Source organism: Lutra lutra, chromosome 3 (assembly GCF_902655055.1).
Source record: "Lutra lutra chromosome 3, mLutLut1.2, whole genome shotgun sequence".
Taxonomy (NCBI): Eukaryota; Metazoa; Chordata; class Mammalia; order Carnivora; family Mustelidae; genus Lutra; species Lutra lutra.
The window spans coordinates 83,766,484-83,786,029 of record NC_062280.1 but is presented as its reverse complement, the minus strand read 5'-3'; the positions used below and the strand labels follow the sequence as shown (position 1 = coordinate 83,786,029).

The window sequence follows — 19,546 nt, the reverse complement described above, 5'->3', positions numbered from 1 at the left end:
GCATATCCAATGAGGGAATTTTATACTGTTCAACATAAATAGAACAGTTGCGCTAAAACCATAAATAAGAGTTATGCAAGTTGCACTAAATGAGTGATCTGGAATAAACTTAATAACGGACTTAACTGGTACTAAGCAATGGCTTGAATACAGTCAGGCTAAGATTAGTCTCCAAACTAAAAACAGTTGAGAAAAAAAAAACTTCCATTCACTGCATGATTAGAACTTTTGTCATACTGAACAAATTTGGAAACATTTAAAAAGCAAACAAGGCAAGGGGTGCCTGGGTGGCTCAGTGGGTTAAAGCCTCTGCCTTTGGCTCAGGTCATGATCTCAGGGTCCTGGGATCGAGCCCCAGGTCTGGCTCTCTGCTCAGCGGGGAGCCTGCTTCCTCCTCTCTCTCTGCCTGCCTCTCTGCCTACTTGTGATCTCTGTCAAATGAATAAATAAAATCTTTAAAAAAAAAAAAAAAGCAAACAAGGCAAATAAGCAGACAAGGGTTAAATATATTTTTAATTCTTTGAATGTTTGGTTTTTATTGAAATAAAAGACTGAAAGATTTTATTTTATTCATTAATGCTTTGCTGTAATCTGATTCCATTCAGCCACATCTGAAATTTGTGCATTAGATTTTTTTTTAAGTCACCTACTAGAATAAATGGAATCTTGAGGCCTACAAAATTGCATTCTACTAATGGTATGAGAGCAATTACCTATAAAAATTTAGGTTTTGAGGGGTACCTGGGGGACTCAGTCAGTTGAGCATCCAACTCTTGATTTCGGCTCAAGTCATGATCTCAGGGTCATGGGACTGAGCCCTGCGTGGAGCTCTATGCTGGGCGTTGGAGCCTGCTTGAGAGTCTCTCTTACCTCCTCCCTTTACCCCTCACCCCACACTCACACTTTCTCTCACTCTAAAAAAAAAAAAAGAAGAAGCACTAGTTCAAGTTTTGATATAGTCCTATAGCTCAGGGAAGTAGAAAGCATGTTTTCTTACTGTAAAAACTTCCATATTTCAAGATTATAGAGAAGGTATAATTTTTCTATAAGAAGGTATAATTTTTTGTAAAATTTTTTTTAATGAGTTAAAACTGTAAATAAAATATCCAGCATTGATCTATACTTAATGTTATTAGGCTTAGAAAACATCACATTCAAAGCAAGAATGAGGTTTTTAGGATAAATCTTTAGTATTTATTATGTTTGATTATGTAAATTATACAGGGAATTTATTCTTTAAATTGTACAGAAATAATAGAATGTATGTAGCACTAAATTAGGGCTTAGAAATCAGAGAGGGAGATTACCATGAGAGACTGTGGACCCCTGGAAGCAAACTGAAGGTTTCAGAGGGGAGGGGGCTGGAAGAGGGGTTAACAGGGTAATGGGTATTAAGGAGGGCATGTGCTATAATGAGCACTAGGTGTTATACGTAACTAATGAATCATTGAACACTACATCAAAAACTAATGTATTATGCAGTGGCTAACTGAACATAATTAAAAAAAAAAAGAAAGAAATCATCTCTTTGTGAGAAGAGTTGGAAATGGACCCCCATGCCATTCTCCTTTGAGTGGGAAACCTGATAAAGCTTGCAAAAGGGTGGAAGGTGGAAGGCAGAAATTTATATGAAGATACATTCAGTAAGGCTTCCAGAGCTACTGGAGTTTTAGTTTAATGAACAGTGGCTTCAGAAAATATTGTAGATAATTACAGACTGCCTGAGTTTGAAATCTAGCTCTGACAGTTACTGACTATAACACCTTGGATGAGTCAATTTCTCTGTTCCTCAATTTCATTATCTGTGCAATGGAGATGATAATAGTACTACTTAGGATTGTTGTAAAAATTTAATTAATGGTGGTTAGATTTAAAAATCAATAAATGTTAGCTCTCATTACTGTATTTCAAAGCAAGGAAGAAGTGTTAGCATTTAAAAAAATGTTGCAGACACTTACCTATAAATTTGTATTTTTAGTTATTAAAAAATAATATGTATACTTTGAGTTGTTTTGTGAAATATGGTGTTATTTACAGAGTTATTGGTTCTTATTAAAGTATGTTGTTTTTCTAAGGAAACACTAAATCTGTTCCCTATGACTTCTATGTTAAGTATATTTAAATAGAGTCTAATTTATTTTTTAAAATGTGCATTCTTGTTAATTCATTGTTATTATTAAGAGCAATTATTACACCATTACCCTCAGTTGACTAAAATTACCTGGATTATGAGATATTAAGAGAGTTGGGTGTTGTAGCCTCAAAAGAGATGGACAAATTCTTGCAGGATAGGGAAATCACAATTACAATTTTTAAATCATTAATAGTTATAAGTCATACTAAAGAGAAAAGCTGGAGCCTCAATCACTGTCAAATGCTATACTCAGTTACTGGGAAGACTAACAAATAAAATCATCACATATTTATTAAATGCTTTCAGGCTTGCTGGGAAATAAAATTTAGTTGAGGGAATAAAACAAACATGCCAAATCTTAATAATAAAAGATAGAAATAAGGACCATAAGTGGAGCTACCTGATTAATAACCTAAGTAATTGCAATATTAGTGCTGGAAATCAGAAGAGAAAGAAAGCTTTTAGTGTCAGATTGATGGAATTTCCTTCAAGGAGGAAGCAATAATTTGAGCCAAGTTTTGGTTGATGAAGAGATGAGAGGTAAACAGCAAAGGCAGCTGAGGTCAAATAGTAAAAGATCATGAATCTTGCCAAAGACGCTGGGACCTGATTGTGTAGCTATAAAACCAGAGGGCAGACTTGCATCTGATCCGCAGATTTGAGATGTGGGAATAGATCCATGTTCATGAAGACATTTGAGAAGTCCGTGATTGTATTTCTGGACCTGTTATAGACGTTCAAGCTAAAATGTTAACGCCTATTTATGTCATTTTTAGTAAGTTATGTTAGTGGTGTGTTGAAGGAAATGACTCAAGACTTTTTCTTTAAAAAAAAATTTAGCTTTGCTCTTAGAGCAAATGATGTTAGAAGAGCTTTTCCCCCCTGCTAAGTTAGGGCCAAAAAATTTTAATTCTGAGCATTGAGGGCATGTTCATAGTTAAATATTATAGTTTTAGGTTTAATTCCCATTACAGAATATAATCTAGTTTTCTCTTTTTTGCCACAGTATTTTGTTGATTACTTACATAGTTTACTTAGGAGAGTAGCACCACTTACAAATATATTATCCATAAACATTATTTTAACTTATCTACATTGATTGATTGCTAAAGTCTTATTTACATTTAAAGTTATTTCTTATCCTGAGTGTCTTAAGATTATCTTTTAAGATTAGAAATATTACCTTAAAATAAAATTCAAGGATTTTTATAAATGCTAATAATGAAGGTCATAGTAATAGTGTTCATAAATTCTTATAGCACTCTTTTGTAGGGATTATAGACCTTTTGCATTGTAATCACCAGAGATGTCTGTAAATATAGACAATCCATGGCCTTAGCCTAGTTTCTCTGAATCAGAATCTCCAGCATAACACCTAGCAGGATTCTACATTTCAAAGTAGTGCCTTTGATCCTTAAGTGCACTTGTACTTTGAAATTCCCTGCAACCACCATTATGTCACACTTGTTAATAGTCAGATAGCAAGTATTCAGTAGTTTCATAGTAGTTTTTGTAGGTTTCATAGATATCTGTAGACCGTATTTTTTGTTAGTCTTATTGATCTGTAGAAATTAAATCAGATACTTGCAAGGAGATTGTTTCCTTCACCTGAAGAACAGATATCCTTCCTCCTACACCCTGCCCCACATCATGCCATTTAAATCAGAGTATCTAAGAATATACTGAGTCTCAAAATAGTTAAAAGTGTCCAAGTATTTTTAATATGCAGCTGCGACTGAAAAACTACACTAATAAGAGATCTACATTAATGTCCAAAAAGAATTAATTATGTTGCTTAATCCAAACTTATTGACGTTTGGCTTGGAATCCATAGTACTCAAAACCATGTACTAAAGGTATGGCACACTAGCCTCTGAATCCTATTTCCCTAACTGCTTATCTTAGGCTTCTTGAAAAAATCAAGAAGAGTCAGAATAAAAATCTTTTAGCAAAGAACTTTTTCTCTGGATGATCCTAATTCTCAATTAGTGGCAATTTCTCTTAAAAGACTCTGCAAAGTTTCCCTATGTTGGTGTAAAGTACTGATTGGGTGATTAAAGTGACATTGACCTTTTTTATGAGGATAATAACTAGTTGATCTCTATGATATTGGCATTTATAAGCAATTTAGATGTAATCAAGAATATATTTTTGTAATAAGGAAAATATTTTCTAGGGTAGGGCTATGTTCATGTAGGACATCAGAATCAATGTATTTAAAATTATTTTTTTATAATGTTTATTTATTTGTTTGTTTATTTACTTAGAGTGAGCACAGAGGGGTTTGTGGGGAGAGGCAGAGGAAGAGAAAGAGAGAGACAGAGAGACATGGAGCCCAAGTCGGGGCTCAATCCCCGAACCCTGAGATCATGACCAGAGCTGAAATCAAGAGTAGGTAGCCCAACCAAGTCACCCAGGCATACCTAAAATTATATTTCTTAAGAATGCTCATAGAAACAAAGTAACCAGGTAAAATTAGTACTGTAGAAAGTACAAAATTTTATGACCTGAATCAAAATATGTGTTCCATAGAAATTTCTGGTTCTTCTAAATGGAAAGATCTCATTATTACTACTGTTTTATTTATATAAAATATGTCCTATGAGATACACCTCCCCTTGTCCAAACTTACTAAACTCATAAAGAATAATTTTGAATAATCTGCTTTTATATTTAAAATAAATGAAATAATATTTATTTCCTCAAATCTGTGATATTTTCTTGTTTCTTTTTTAGATGCTTTTTGAGGAAATCAGTTTCTGCATGTGGGAAGTAGATATTGAAGGTTATATGGTTTACAGACAAGATCTTTAAAATATAGATACTCAAGGTAAGTAATAAATACAACCATATAAATAATCTCATTTAAATGACGAGGATTTCCAGACTGTACTTTGACTAGGCAAACTGGCTTTATCACTGGGCCCTACCTAAGAAACCTCAAAACCACATTCATTCATATTCAGGCACGAATATGTATGCCCTAACACTGTTTTGACAAGAAGTATTGTATTTCATTTATAACAGGCAATTGATAAAATTGATATATTATTATGGAATTGTGCAAACCAAATAAGAAGAATAGAGAAGAAATGAAGTAGCTTCCATTAAAACTGTGAGCAGAACTCAGTAATGTTTAACTTGAAAGAATACGTAAAAATTTCTACCCACTGCACTTTCTTCTTTTTTTTGTGTGTGTGATTTTTTTTTAATTTTTTTATTTTTTCAGCATAACAGTATTCATTATTTTTGCACCACACCCAGTGCTCCATGCAATCCGTGCCCTCTACAATACCCACCACCTGGTGCCCCCAACCTCCCACCCCCCACCCCTTCAAAATTCTCAGATTGTTTTTCAGAGTCCATAGTCTCTCATGGTTCACCTCCCCTTCCAATTTCCCTCAACTCCCTTCTCCTCTCCATCTCCCCTTGTCCTTCATGCTATTTGTTATGCTCCACAAATAAGTGAAACCATATGATAATTGACTCTCTCTGCTTATTTCACTCAGCATAATCTCTTCCAGTCCCGTGCATGTTGCTACAAAACTTGGGTATTCATCCTTTCTTTTTTTTTTTTACAGCTTTATAAACATATATTTTTATCCCCAGGGGTACAGGTCTGCGAATCGCCAGGTTTCACACTTCACAGCACTCACCATAGCACATACCCTCCCCAGTATCCATAACCCCACCCCCCTCTCCCAACCCCCTCCCCCCCATCAACCCTCAGTTTGTTTTGTGAGATTAAGAGTCACTTATGGTTTGTCTCCCTCCCAATCCCCTCTTGTTTCATTTACTCTTCTCCTACCCCCTCAACCCCCATGTTGCATCTCCTCTCCCTATATCAGGGAGATCATATGATAGTTGTCTTTCTCCGATTGACTTATTTCGCTAAGCATGATACCCTCTAGTTCCATCCACGTCGTCGCAAATGGCAAGATTTCGTTTCTTTTGATGGCTTCATAGTATTCCATTGTGTATATATACCACATCTTCTTTATCCATTCGTCTGTAGATGGACATCTAGGTTCTTTCCATAGTTTGGCTATTGTAGAGCATTGCTGCTATAAACATTTCGGGTGCACGTGCCCCTTCGGATCACTACGTTTGTATCTTTAGGGTAAATACCCAGCATGCACTTTCTTCTTAATGTAGTATATTCATTAATCAGTTAACTACATTAGAAACTTGTTCTTTAACCACTCCAAAACCCTGTCATAGTTTCATATATTCACGGTATTACCTCCGAATACGAAACCTCTTTTTACTATTTCTCAAGTACCCAGAGATTTCTCTTGACCCATCATATCCTTTCATTTAGCATGTTCTGCTCATGCCTCCCATGACTGCTTATATGATTACATTACTAAGTAAATTTTTTAATATATTTTGGTAAAATTTTGAGTGAGATATGAGGAGTACTACGTACAAAGAAAAGGTATTTTAAATAACATTGTGTGTTAGGCAGGTACAATGTAACTTTGGAGAATATGTGACCAGTAAATGGGGCACTTTTGTTCAGCTCTATAATCCTCTCTAGGAAGAAATAAGAGATTGCTAAATCTGATTTTAAAATTTTTTGTGAGAAACAAATATGGATTTTGAAGAGTCCTAATTTTTTAATATCAGCACAGAATTTTGCCTGTGAAAAAACCTACATTTTGCCAACTGTGTGAACGAAATAAAACAGTTTACAGCCTCTGGTGCGGAAATTTTTTCCTTTTGTTCTGTTTTTCTTTATTCTCTTAGAGTGCAAGTACTTTAGAATCTATTTTTTCTCCTTAATTTGTGGGTAGCAGCTTATTGATTTTGCTAGTTTTTTGTGATGAATATTGTTAGAAATGACTTATCTTGAAAATAAAAATGACATTGCTTATTTCTAATTCATTTCTATAGTTACATATGGTGAGTTGGTTACTTAGAACAGCTATTCAATTGTTTTCTGAATTATAATAATTAGACAATTATTTTTGTAGTTCCTTCATCTTCACAAGCTAAAACCAGATCCCTCCAATTAAAAAAAAATAGCCATAAGGCATCTTTTTTTTTTAAAGGACCTTTGCATAGAGAATAAAGCTAGGGGCTCCTGGGTGGCTCAGTGGGTTGAGCCGCTGCCTTCGGCTCAGGTCATGATCTCAGGGTCCTGGGATCGAGCCCCGCATCGGGCTCTCTGCTCAGCGGGGAGCCTGCTTCCTCCTCTCTCTCTGCCTGCCTCTCTGCCTGCTTGTGATCTCTCTGTCAAATAAATAAATAAAATCTTTAAAAAAAAAAAAAGAGAATAAAGCTAAACGTGCTCCTTAGTTCATTGCACGCTGTCATCGTTGGTCCATGCAAAGTACTGATATTATTTGTTTATACATTTTATTTTTGTTTCTAGTCCCATGCTCCTGACCTTGACCCATAGGGAGCCATTCTAATATGATAGTCATTATAATAACTACTGAAATGCTCTCTTTGGTTTATTCTATGTATTTTCATAATGTATTATTTTATATACATGTTTTTAAATATTTTAAACAGAAAATTTCAAATAAATAGAATATATTATGAACCTTCATGGGTCTCTTGGTTGGGCTTGTGTTAATTATCTCTCCCACCCTGCCCCCTCCCCTTTTTATGTATATTAAATTTATTATGTATATATGCTATTGTGCTATGTATCTTGTTTTGTTCCTTACTATTTAATTTTACTTAACCTTATATGCTTATCATTTACTTATGTTGTCATGTGTACATTGCTTCTAACTGCTGCATAATATTCCATAGTTTGAAGCTATCATGTTTTAACAACCCATATTTCCCAGTGATTGCCATCCAGATTTTCTGTTGCAACAAACACTGCTATGATGAGCATCCTCATACTTATTTAATCATGGAATTTTGCAAGGACTCCTTGGGATATATATCAAGGAGCACAATTGCTGGCAGTAGGATACATGTTTATGCTTAATTTGACCAAGTCCTGCCAGTTGATTGATCAAATACTTTGGTCCACACCAGCAATAACCCTCTCACTCCCGTCAACCCTTGACATTATTGAGCTTGCTATTTTCCATCTCATGTGCATAATTTTTGTAGTTTATTGTTTTAATTTTAATTCTTCTTATCAGTAATACGTTTGAATATCTTTTCATATTTTTTTGGCCTTTTGACTTCCCTTTTCTGAAATTGCTGTTCATACACTTTATTTTTCATATGGGTTCTTGTCTTTTGATAAATGCTCTTTAAGAGTTTGTTATATATTCTAAATATTCATTTCCTGTTAGTTTTAGATATTAAAAAAAATCTGCTTCCATTATTTCGGCTTTTTAATTTTGTGCATGATGCTCTTTGAGTAGACATCAATATTTTAAATATTAATTAAAATATTTTCTTGATGTCTGTTTGTGTAGAGAAATAATACTGATATTTTGAAATTTGATCTTGGTTTTAACAACATTGCTGAACTCTCTAATGCTTAAAAGATTCTTTTTTCTAGATAGGTGATCATATATCAATTCCAAATAATCAAAAGTTTTCTTTCTACCTCTCCCATCCTCATACTTTTACTTTTCTTCTTTCTAATACCTTTAATCAATTCCTCTGGAAGTATGTTAAACAAGTACTAGTGGCAATGGGCATCCTTATCTTATGCCTAGTCTTAAAGAGGATGCATCTAGTATCTTACTTCACACTTAAGTATAATGCTTGCTGAAGGTTTTTAATATACAACCTTTACTAAGTTAAGGAAGTTCTTTTATTTCTAGCTTGGTATGCATAAATAGCTATTGAACCCTATAAAATGGCTTTTATACATCTTTGAGATAATCACATGACATTTATCCTGTGGTATATTAATGCTGTGAATTATATGAATAGAATTTCTAATATGAAACCATCACTACATTTCTAGTTTATATCCTACTTGATCATGGTGTATTATTTTTAACACGTTATTTTTTGGTTAGCAAATATTTTATTGAGAATTTTAGAATCTGCATTTTTAAGTGAAATGTGTTGTAGTTGTTTTCTCTTCATTTTCCTTATCTCATTTGGAATTAAGATTACATTAGCCTAATAAAATAAGATGGGCAGCTTTTACTCTTCTAATTTCTGGAAAAACTTTACAAGATATGAATTTACTATTTCTTTAATGTGTGTTAAAACTCATGTAAAACTGTCTGGTTCTGAGCAATTTTTTTGAGATTTCTTTGAATGCTATTGATGTCTTTAAGTGCTTTTTGATTTTTTCCTCCATTTCTTCCAGTATCCTCCCATAAGTACTGATGACACCTGATGGTCTCCCATCTACATGTATAGGTCAGACCCAGTTTCCTTTGACTCAGGAAATGCCTAGACAGTCTCAGTGTACACATCTAACTGAGCCATGGAATGGTCACCCCCCCACCTTTTGAAGTGACCAGGGATTCAGTGTTTTAACCGTGACCAGTGGGCTGTCATGTTGCTTCACTTAACTTCTCAGTGCCACATACCTAAATTAATTCTGTGCTCCATTAGTTCTCTACTATTCCACAAACAGAAACTTTGGTTTCCATTGTTTAACATTGTTTGGTTCACTTGTTTATATCTCCTAAAACTGTTGCCATACTTCTGGTTGCATGTGTTAAGGTTCCGTAAAATGTAAATATTTTGACAAAAGAATAACCAAGATATGAAAGTTCAGGGAAGGTAAGTGTTGGTAAAAGATAGTCATCTGGTCTAATGTCCTTTACAATATATACCAAATTGTGGTAAACTCTAGATGATTTTCATTTTATCTCCAGAATTTGAAACTTTATAGTAATGACATATTATTAAAAGAAAAATTAAAGGTATTCCAGCTTACAAAAAGAAAAAGGAGTAGAGATTATAAGCACAAATTTTATAGACCCACTAACAAGAAACTGTCAATAAACATATAATAGTTATAATTTTTGATACAGTTGAATGTTTTTACCATCTTATTTCAGCTTTTTCATACACTTTGTATATCTTCTTCTTAATCTTTTTTTTACTTAAAAATAACAACTTCGCATTTATATATCTTCCCTAAAGAGATTCTTATACATTCTGACATCCTGTTTTCTCTTTCACCTTCCCCAATTCCATCATGTTGCAACTATCTACTTAAATAACAAACTATTGCAGTCAGTTTTTCTTTTTCTTTGCTGCTAGCTATTTTTTAAAGACAACAGACTTTACCAAGATATTCTGTCAGCATTACTCTATATACTATTGTTTAAATAAGTGTAGTCATTTTTCTTTTTCCTTTTTAAAAAATTATTTTAATTCTAGTACAGTTAACATAGAGTATTAAATTAGTTTCAGGTGTACAAAATAGTAATTCAACAATTCTATACATTTTCAGTGCTCATCACTTATATACTCTTAATCTTAATATACTCTTAAAATAAAAAAAGAGTATACTCTTAATCCCTTTCACCTACTTTACCCATCCCCCTAACCACCTCCCCTCTGGTAACCATCAGTTTCTTCTCTATAGTTAAGTCTGTTTTTCAGTTTGTCTCTTTTTTTCTTTGTTTTGTTTCTTAAATTACACATGTGAGTGAAATTCTGTGGTTCTTGTCCTTCTCTGATTTATTTCGCCTGGCATTATGCTCGTAGATCCATCTATGTCTTTGCAAATGGCAAGATCTCATTCTTTTTATAGCTGAGTAATATTCTGTTGTGTATATATACCATATCTTCTTTATCCATTCATCTATAGATGAACACTTGGGCTACTTCCATAACTTGGCTGTTGTAAATAATGCTTTAATAAACAGAGGGGGGCACATATCTTTTCAAAATAGTGTTTTTGTATTCTTTGGATAAACACCCAGTAGTGGAATTACTGGATCATGGCAATTCTATCTTCAACTTTTTGAGGATCCTTCATATTGTTTTCCACAGTGACTGCACCAGTTTGCATTCCCATCAAAAGTATAAGATGGTTCCTTTTTCTCCACATCCTTGTCAACACTTGCTATTTCTTGTGTTTTTTATTTCAGCCATTCTGGGAAGTATGAGGTGATATCTCATGTAGGTTTAATTTGCACTTCCCTGATGATTAAGGACATTGAACATCTTTGCATGTGGATGTGGCCACCTGTGTGTCTCTTTGGGAATGTTCTGTTCCTGTCTCTGCCCATTTTTATTTGGATTATTTTATTTTTATTTATTTATTTATTTATTTATTTGGTATTCGATTGTATCAATTCTTTATATATTTTGTGTTCCAACTCTTCATTAGATATGTCACTGCTGATATCTTCTCCTGTTTAATAGGTTACCTTTTAGTTTTATGATTATTTCCCATCATTGAGCAGAAGCTTTTTATTTGATGTAATCCCACTAGTTTATTTTGCTTTCTGTTTCGCTGCCTCTAGTGATATGTCTAGCAGGAAGTGCTATGGAAGGCCAAATAGGTTGCTGCCTGTGTTCTCCTCTAGGATTTTTATGGTTTCAGGTCTCACATTTAAGCATTTAGCTGATTTCAAATTTAATTTTGTATATAGTGTAAGAAAGTGATCCAATTTCAGTCTTTTGCATGTTCCTCTCCTATATTCCTAGCACCATTTGTTAAAGAGACTGTCTTTTCCCATTACATATCCTTGCCTCCTTTGTCAAAGATTAATTGACCATAGAATTGTGCTTTTATTTCTGGGCTCTCTGTTCTTTTTTTTTTTTATTGATCTATGTGTTTGTTTTTGTGCCAGAACCATGCTGTTTTGATTACTACAGCTTTGTTGTATATCTTAAAATCTAGGATTGTGATTCTTCCAATTTTGTTCTTTTTCAAGATTGCTCTGGCTATCTGGAGTCTTTTGAGGTTCCGTAGAAATTTTAGGATTGTTTGTTCTAGTTCTTCAAAAAATGCCTTTGATATTTTGATAGAGATTACATAAAATTTGTGGATTGTATTGGATAGTATGGACCTTTTAATAATATTTGTTCTTCTAATTCATGAGCATAGATTATCTTTCCCTTTGTGTTGACTTCATTTTCTTTCATCAGCGTTTTAGAGTTCTCAGAGTACCAGAAGGTCTTTTACCTTCTTGGTAAATATCCTAGGTATTTTACTATTTTTGGTGTAGTTATAAATGGGACTGTTTTCTTAATTTCTCTTTCTGGTACTTCATTATTAGTGTATAGAAATGCAATGGATTTCAGAGGATGGCAGGTAGGTAGAAAATCCTCAGGCCACCAAGATATCACAATAATTTATAGTCAGGAAAGTGATACCTCAGATCTGAGCCTCACCATTTCCCCTCACTCCCCCATCCCACCAGAAGCAGCAGCATCCATAGATGATGATTCTAAATCACCAGCTCTATGATTTGGTAGGAAAGGGTAGGGATATGACTGCCTAAGGTTAGTTAGTCCTCCCACCCCATGTTTTTCTCAGCTCTTTATTTTTTTTTTAATTTAAATTAGATGTAGCTTCAGTAATTCATAAGTTGCATTAGCACCCAGTGCTCATTGCTCAGTATATCATGGGCCCCTCAACACCCATCACCCATTACCTACTCATCCTCCTGCCCACCTCCCCTCCAGCAATTCTGTTTGTTTCCTGTAGTTCAGAGTCTCTTGTGGTTTGTCTCCCTCTCAGGGAGTTTTCAGTTTTCCCTCCCTTCTCCTATGATCTTCTGTGCTGTTTCTTATATTCCACATATGAGTAAAACCATATAATAATTGTCTTTCTCTGATTGACTTATTTCGCTCAGCATAATACCCTCCAGTTCCATCCACGTTGATGTAAATGGTTAGTATTCACCCTTTCTGATGGCTGTTTCTCAGCTCTTTTTAAGTACTCTTTACTCCTGAGGGCATTTGTATAGTCGTGTGAGTCCCCGAAGATATGGGGGCAGTCAATTATTGTTTCAAGGCAATGACAGAAAAGAATCAAAAGCAGAACTCTAACAGTTCACTTCCAGTTTTGTCCTCCCATAGTCGATAGGCTGCCTCTTGCCCTAGAGCCCTGGGTTCCAAGGCCCAAGGACATTTACCAGTTCACAATAGTCTTCTATACCACCCTACGCTCCCTAGGAGTTTTTAAGTTTTCTTATCCTTGGCTTTTTATGTCTATAATTTCTTTTTTTTTTTTAATTTTATTATTTGTTTGAAGATTACAAGTAGGCAGAGAGGCAGGCAGAGAGAGAGAGAGGAGGAAGCAGGCTCCCCGCTGAGCAGGGAGCCCGATGCGGGGCTCGATCCCAGGACCCCGGGACCATGACCTGAGCCGAAGGTAGAGGCTTTAACCCACTGAGCCACCCAGGTGCCCCTCTGTCTATAATTTCTATTGGAGTTGATACTTAGAGATCCTGCAGTTGTTCTAGTCCAACGTCTTGGTGTTATCTTCCTGGGAGAAACTCTAACAAAAGAAATAACTCTGGAGGAAACTCTAACAAAAGCTTTACATGTGTGTACTGATTTACTCAGGGATCACATTTCTAAAAATTACTCCTAAGTATATTATCAAGAATTATTTGGTGTGCCTGGATTACTCATTTGGTTAAGCATCTGACTCAGTTTTAGCTCAGATCATGGTCTCAGGGTCCTGGGATAGAATCCCACACTCATTGGGTTGTGTGCTTGAGATTCTCTCTCTCCCTTTCCCTCTATCCCTCCCCTGCTGGCTCTCTCTTTCTTTCTCTCTCTAAGATAAGTAAACACATTTAAAAAAAAAAAAAAGAATTATTTTATCATGATGTTTGAAAACAACTAAAATGGCCAACAAATCTCCAACTAAACGGTCCAACATATGTTGGTAGAATAAACTATTCTAAGATAACTAACTTTTCACTACTCATTTTTGTTTAAAAAAAAAAGTGAACGTCTACATGCATACTCCAAAATGTAACAGAGATTATCTTTTAGTATAAAATGATGGGTGAATTTATTTTTCCTGTCCTTTTTTATGCTTTCCTAAATTGCTATAATAAGTATATGTTGCTTTTGTATTCCAAATTACTGGATGTGTGTGTGTGTGTGTGTGTGTGTGTGTGTGTACACACATACATACATATCATACATATAAATATATGTATATTTATTTGTATATAAATATATATATATTTTTTTTAATAAAGCAGGAGCAAGCAACTGGGATGTGGGAGGTTGGATGTGCCAAGCATTTAGTTTGCATTTTTCTTCTCTATTTGTTCAATTAATTTTTTCCTTAAAGTTTGAAATTGATGGAAAGAAGTAAAAAATATTAATTTATATAATTTTCATTGCCTTATTAAAATAAGGAAACTAATTCATTGAATAATCAGATATTTTTCTTCAGAGATGTAAAGAACAGAGGACATCACAATGACTTATACTATTTATTTAGAAGGTTTATTTGACCTTTGTGGACTTGCATAGATAGCCCTTATTTGTGGATATTTATCATTAATTATATATCTCTATTAAAATGCTTTTTAAACTCTTTTACTTCCTGTCTCCAACTCTCACATTCTTGTGAAGAAGGTATTGTGTTACTTGATCATGGAGCCTCATGCATATGATACATATGTACTCTAAGCTCACTGAGAAAGACATGGACTGATGCTGGCCTCTCCCCATATGTAAAGCCAGATACAGTAGCCAGTCCAGGGGAAAACAGTCCAAGAATTGACAGGGTTGATGTAATTAATTAGCAAAGACTTTAAAACAGCTGATTGTTTACATACTGAAGATTGAAATATTAAAATAATGAGAACAGTCATGGAAAATGTTTTGTAGCTCTAGAAATTCCCACAGATGAAATGAAATATCTACTGGATGCATTAAGCAATGATTAGACACTGCCAGTAAAAATGTAAGTGAACTTTTTTTTTATTTAATTTTTTCAGTGTTCCAAGATTCATTGTTTATGCACCACACCCAGTGCTCCATGCAATACATGCCCTCCTTAATACCCACCACCATGCTCACCTAACCACCCCCCTCCAAACTCTCATTTTGTTTTCTCAGAGTCCACAGTCTCTCATGGTTCATCTCCCACTCTGATTTCCCCCAATTCACTTTTCCTTTCATTTTCCTAATATCCTCCATGTTGTTCCTCATGCTCCACAAGTAAGTGAAACCATAAGATAATTGACTCTTTCTGCTTGACTTATTTCACTAAGCATAATCTCCTCCAATCCCGTCCATGTTGATATAAAAGTTGGGTATTCATCCTTTCTAATGGAGGCATAATATTCCATTGTATGTATAGGCCATATCTTCTTTGTCCATTTGTCTGTTGAAGGACATCTTGGCTCTTTCCACAGTTTGGCGATTGTGGCCATTGCTGCTAAAATTTTCCAAAACAGAAGCAGAGAGTAAGACAACTTAAATAAATAAATAAATAAATAAATAAATAAATAAATAAATAAAATGGTATCGGTGTCCTGATACTATGTGGTCTTAAAAAAAAAAATGTGTAATTGGAGTTCCAGGAGGAGGAAGTATTTGAGAAATAATGACTAGACTTTTTCCACATTTCATAAAAAATATAAATTCACAAAGCCAAGAAGTTCAACTAATTTCAAACAAGAAAGAATACTACACCAAGACATCATTTCTGAAAGCTAGTAATAAAAAGAAAAATCATAAAAGCTCAGAAAAAAGACACATTGCATACAAAGCACAAGAGGCAAAAAATTTACTGACTTCTCTATGGAAACAATGAAAATCAGAAACCACTGGAATGAAATCCGCACTGAAAGAAAACTATGAACTTAAAATTATATATCCAGTAAAAAATCCAAAATAATGGCATTTTCAGATAAGACAGCTACGTAATTGAGGGAATTTATTGCTAGCAGACATTTGTTATAAGAAGTATTAATGAAGTCTTAAGGCAGAAGAAAAATGGTATTCGATGGAGCACAATTCACACAAAGGAAGAAAAGTCTCAGAAATAGTAAATAAATAGGTAAAAATAAAAGACTTTTTTCCCCATTAAAATTTTGTGAAAGATAACTCAAAGTCAAAAATAGAAATACCACATGATCAAATAATTCTACTACAGATATTTACCCAAAAGTCAATGAAAACATTAATTTGAAAAAAATATGTGCACCCCTGTATTTATTGCAGCATTAGTTACAATAACCAAGATACAGAAGCAACCTAAATGTACATCTATAAATGAATGGATAAAAAAGATGCAGCATATATATATATATTGCAATATTACTCAGTCATAAACAAGAATGAGATCTTGCCATTTGCAACAACCTGGATGGACCTAGAGAGTATAATGCTGAGTGAAATGAGTCAGACAGAGAAAGCCAAATAAAATATTTCACTCATATGTGCAATTTAAGAAACAAATGAACAAACAAAGAAAAGAGACAAATAAAAAAACAAGACTCTTAAATACAGAGAACAAACCAGTGGTTGACAGAGGGGAAGTGGGTAGAGGGATGGGTGAAATAGATAAAGGAAATTAAGAATACATTTCTTGTGTTGAGCACTGAGTAATGTATAGAACTGTTGAATCATTATATTATACACCTGAAATGAATATAACAGTTATACTGAAATAAAATATATTTTAATTAAAAAATAATTGTTTAAATCAAAAAAATAAAAAAATATGAAATACTGTGAGTTTTTTGATGTATGTAGTAGTAAATGTATGATGATAGGGCAAAAAATCAGAGGGAGAATTGGAGATAAAAATGTCACAAGATTTTTATGTTATTTAGGAAGTGATATATTACTTAAATCTATGCTATGATAAGTTAAATTTGCTTATCTAAGCCCCAGAATAACTACTAAAGGTATACAGAGAAATGGCTAATAAGTTAGTAGAGTATAGTGGGATACTAAAAAATTGAATTTGTTCAAAATAAGGCAGGAACAAAGGATGAAAGAAGAGATGGTTCAGATAGAAAATAGCAAGAAGATTTATATCTTAACTATATAATAATTATATTAAATGTAAATTGTCTAAACACACCAGTGAATTGTTGTATTTTGTTAGACTAATAAAAATCTAGTAAAACAATTCTATACCCACAATGGTTGGCAAACATTTCATCAAAGTGTAGATAGTAAGTATTTTAGGTTTGAGGACTATGCAATTTCAGTTACAATTACCCAATTCTGCTGTTGTAGCCTCCCAAAACACCCATAGACAAAATGTAAACAAGTGGTTATATCTGCATTTCAATAAAACTTTATTACCAAAAAAGTATCTTTCCCATGGGCCATAATTGCCAACCCTTAGCGTACTGGATGGAGGAAGTACATTTTAAATATAAAGACACAGGTAGATGTTAAAAGTAAAATGAACCATCCTAACGAAAATCATCAAGTTGAGGTGGCTAAATTAATATTAGACAAAATAGACATCTAGAGAAGAAGAAAGACATCTTTTTCATAAATAAAGGGGAAATTTTATACTGCTAAAAGACATCCAAGACATCAAAAGGACATACCATCATGTGTAGATATCTAACAATAGAGCTTAAAAATACATGAAGCAAAAACTGATAAGTGTTGAAAGGAGAAATATACTAATCCACAGTTATGGTTGGGTGTTTCAGCTATGCTTTTCAACAGTTCTTAGAACAAGTAGACAAACCAGTAGGTAAATAGAGACCTTGAACAACAGTAAAAACCAACCGGACCTAATGACATCTGTAGAACGTATACTCAGTAACACCAGACTATGAATTCTTTGGCACTCTGCATGGAACATTCATTGATAGATTATATGCTGGACCACGAACAAGTCTCAGTAAATTTTAAAAGATTTAAAATAATCCAGAATATGTTCTCTGTGGGGGAGGAAAAAACAGGATTAAGTTACAGACCAATAACAAAAAAAGTATGAAAAATTCCCAAATATTTGGAAATTAAGCATCATACTTCTAAATAACCTATGAATCAATAAGAAATCATAAGGAAAGTTAGGAAATACTTTGAACTTAATGATAATAAAAACACATAGAAAATTCATAGAATATAGTTAAGTGCTTAAAGAAAAATTTATAATTTAAGGAAAAGCGTAGTAACTTAACCCAAAGTAACTAGAAACAAGGAAATATAAAATCAGAAATCAATAAATTAAGGAATACCAAAAATAGAAAGTGAAAGCAAAAGGTGGTTCTTTGGAAATATCAATAAAACTGATAAACTTCTTGCTAGACTGATCTAGAAATAAAAGAAGAGAAAGAGGAAAAGCCCATTAAAATAGCTGGTGGGGAATCTTGATGAAAACCCTTAACTTGAGTCACATTGCAGTCTGGTTTGGCAGCTATCCCTAATGGCACAGGTATCATTCTGGGATATCTCTAACCTTGTTTGTGAGATTCCCTTTTTCTCTTTCCTGCTTAAAACTCCTGTTCCTTAAGCCTTTTTTTCTCTTGTTTTCTCATTTCTGTGGAATGAATTTTCCAGAGGTTTCTTGAGAAAGGATGTATAGGAGATAATTTTAAGTCTAAGATTTTTCTGTGGTTGTTGTTTTTTTGGGGTTTTTTTTGGGGGGGGCTCCTGTATTACTTTTAAAAAACTTAAAATATACTTAACATGTATCATTAGTTTTAGGTATACAACATAGTGATTCAACAATCACATACATTAAAAAGTGCTCACCACGGTAAGTGTAGTTCATATCTGTCATCAAAAAGAGTTATTATAACACCAGTCAGAATGGCTAAAATTAACAAGTCAGGAAATGACAGATGCTGGCGAGGATGCGGAGAAAGGGGAACCCTCCTACACTGTTGGTGGGAATGCAAGCTGGTGCAACCACTCTGGAAAACAGCATGGAGGTTCCTCAAAATGTTGAAAATAGAACTACCCTATGACCCAGCAATTGCACTGCTGGGTATTTACCCTAAAGATACAAACGTAGTGATCCAAAGGGGCACGTGCACCCGAATGTTTATAGCAGCAATGTCTACAATAGCCAACTATGGAAAGAACCTAGATGTCCATCAACAGACGAATGGATAAAGAAGATGTGGTATATATACACAATGGAATACTATGCAGCCATCAAAAGAAATGAAATCTTGCCATTTGCGACGACATGGATGGAACTAGAGGGTATCATGCTTAGCGAAATAAGTCAATCGGAGAAAGACAACTATCATATGATCTCCCTGATATGAGGGAGAGGAGATGCAACATGGGGGGTTAAGGGGGTAGGAGAAGAGTAAATGAAACAAAATGGAATTGGAAGGGAGACAATCCATAAGTGACTCTTAATCTCACAAAACAAACTGAGGGTTGATGGGGGGAGGAGGGTTGGCAGGGGGTGGGATTATGGACACTGGGGAGGGTATGTGCTATGGTGAGTGCTGTGAAGTGTGTAAATCTGGTGATTCACAGACCTGTACCCCTGGGGATAAAAATATATTATATGTTTATAAAAAATAAAATTAATAAAATTAAAAAAAATTAAAAAAAAGAGTTATTATAGTATTATTGACTAAATGCTCT

At 34.1% G+C, this 19,546-nt stretch overlaps 1 long non-coding RNA gene across 1 annotated transcript in view; it reads left to right on the top strand.

Annotated features, from left to right (window-relative positions):
• Positions 1 to 19,546, top strand: part of LOC125095865 (uncharacterized) — a 216,229-nt gene that overhangs the window by 173,024 nt on the left and 23,659 nt on the right. The window contains exon 2 of the long non-coding RNA XR_007125974.1: positions 4,871 to 4,964. This is a non-coding gene — a long non-coding RNA (uncharacterized LOC125095865). The remainder of the gene's footprint in view (positions 1 to 4,870; positions 4,965 to 19,546) is intronic.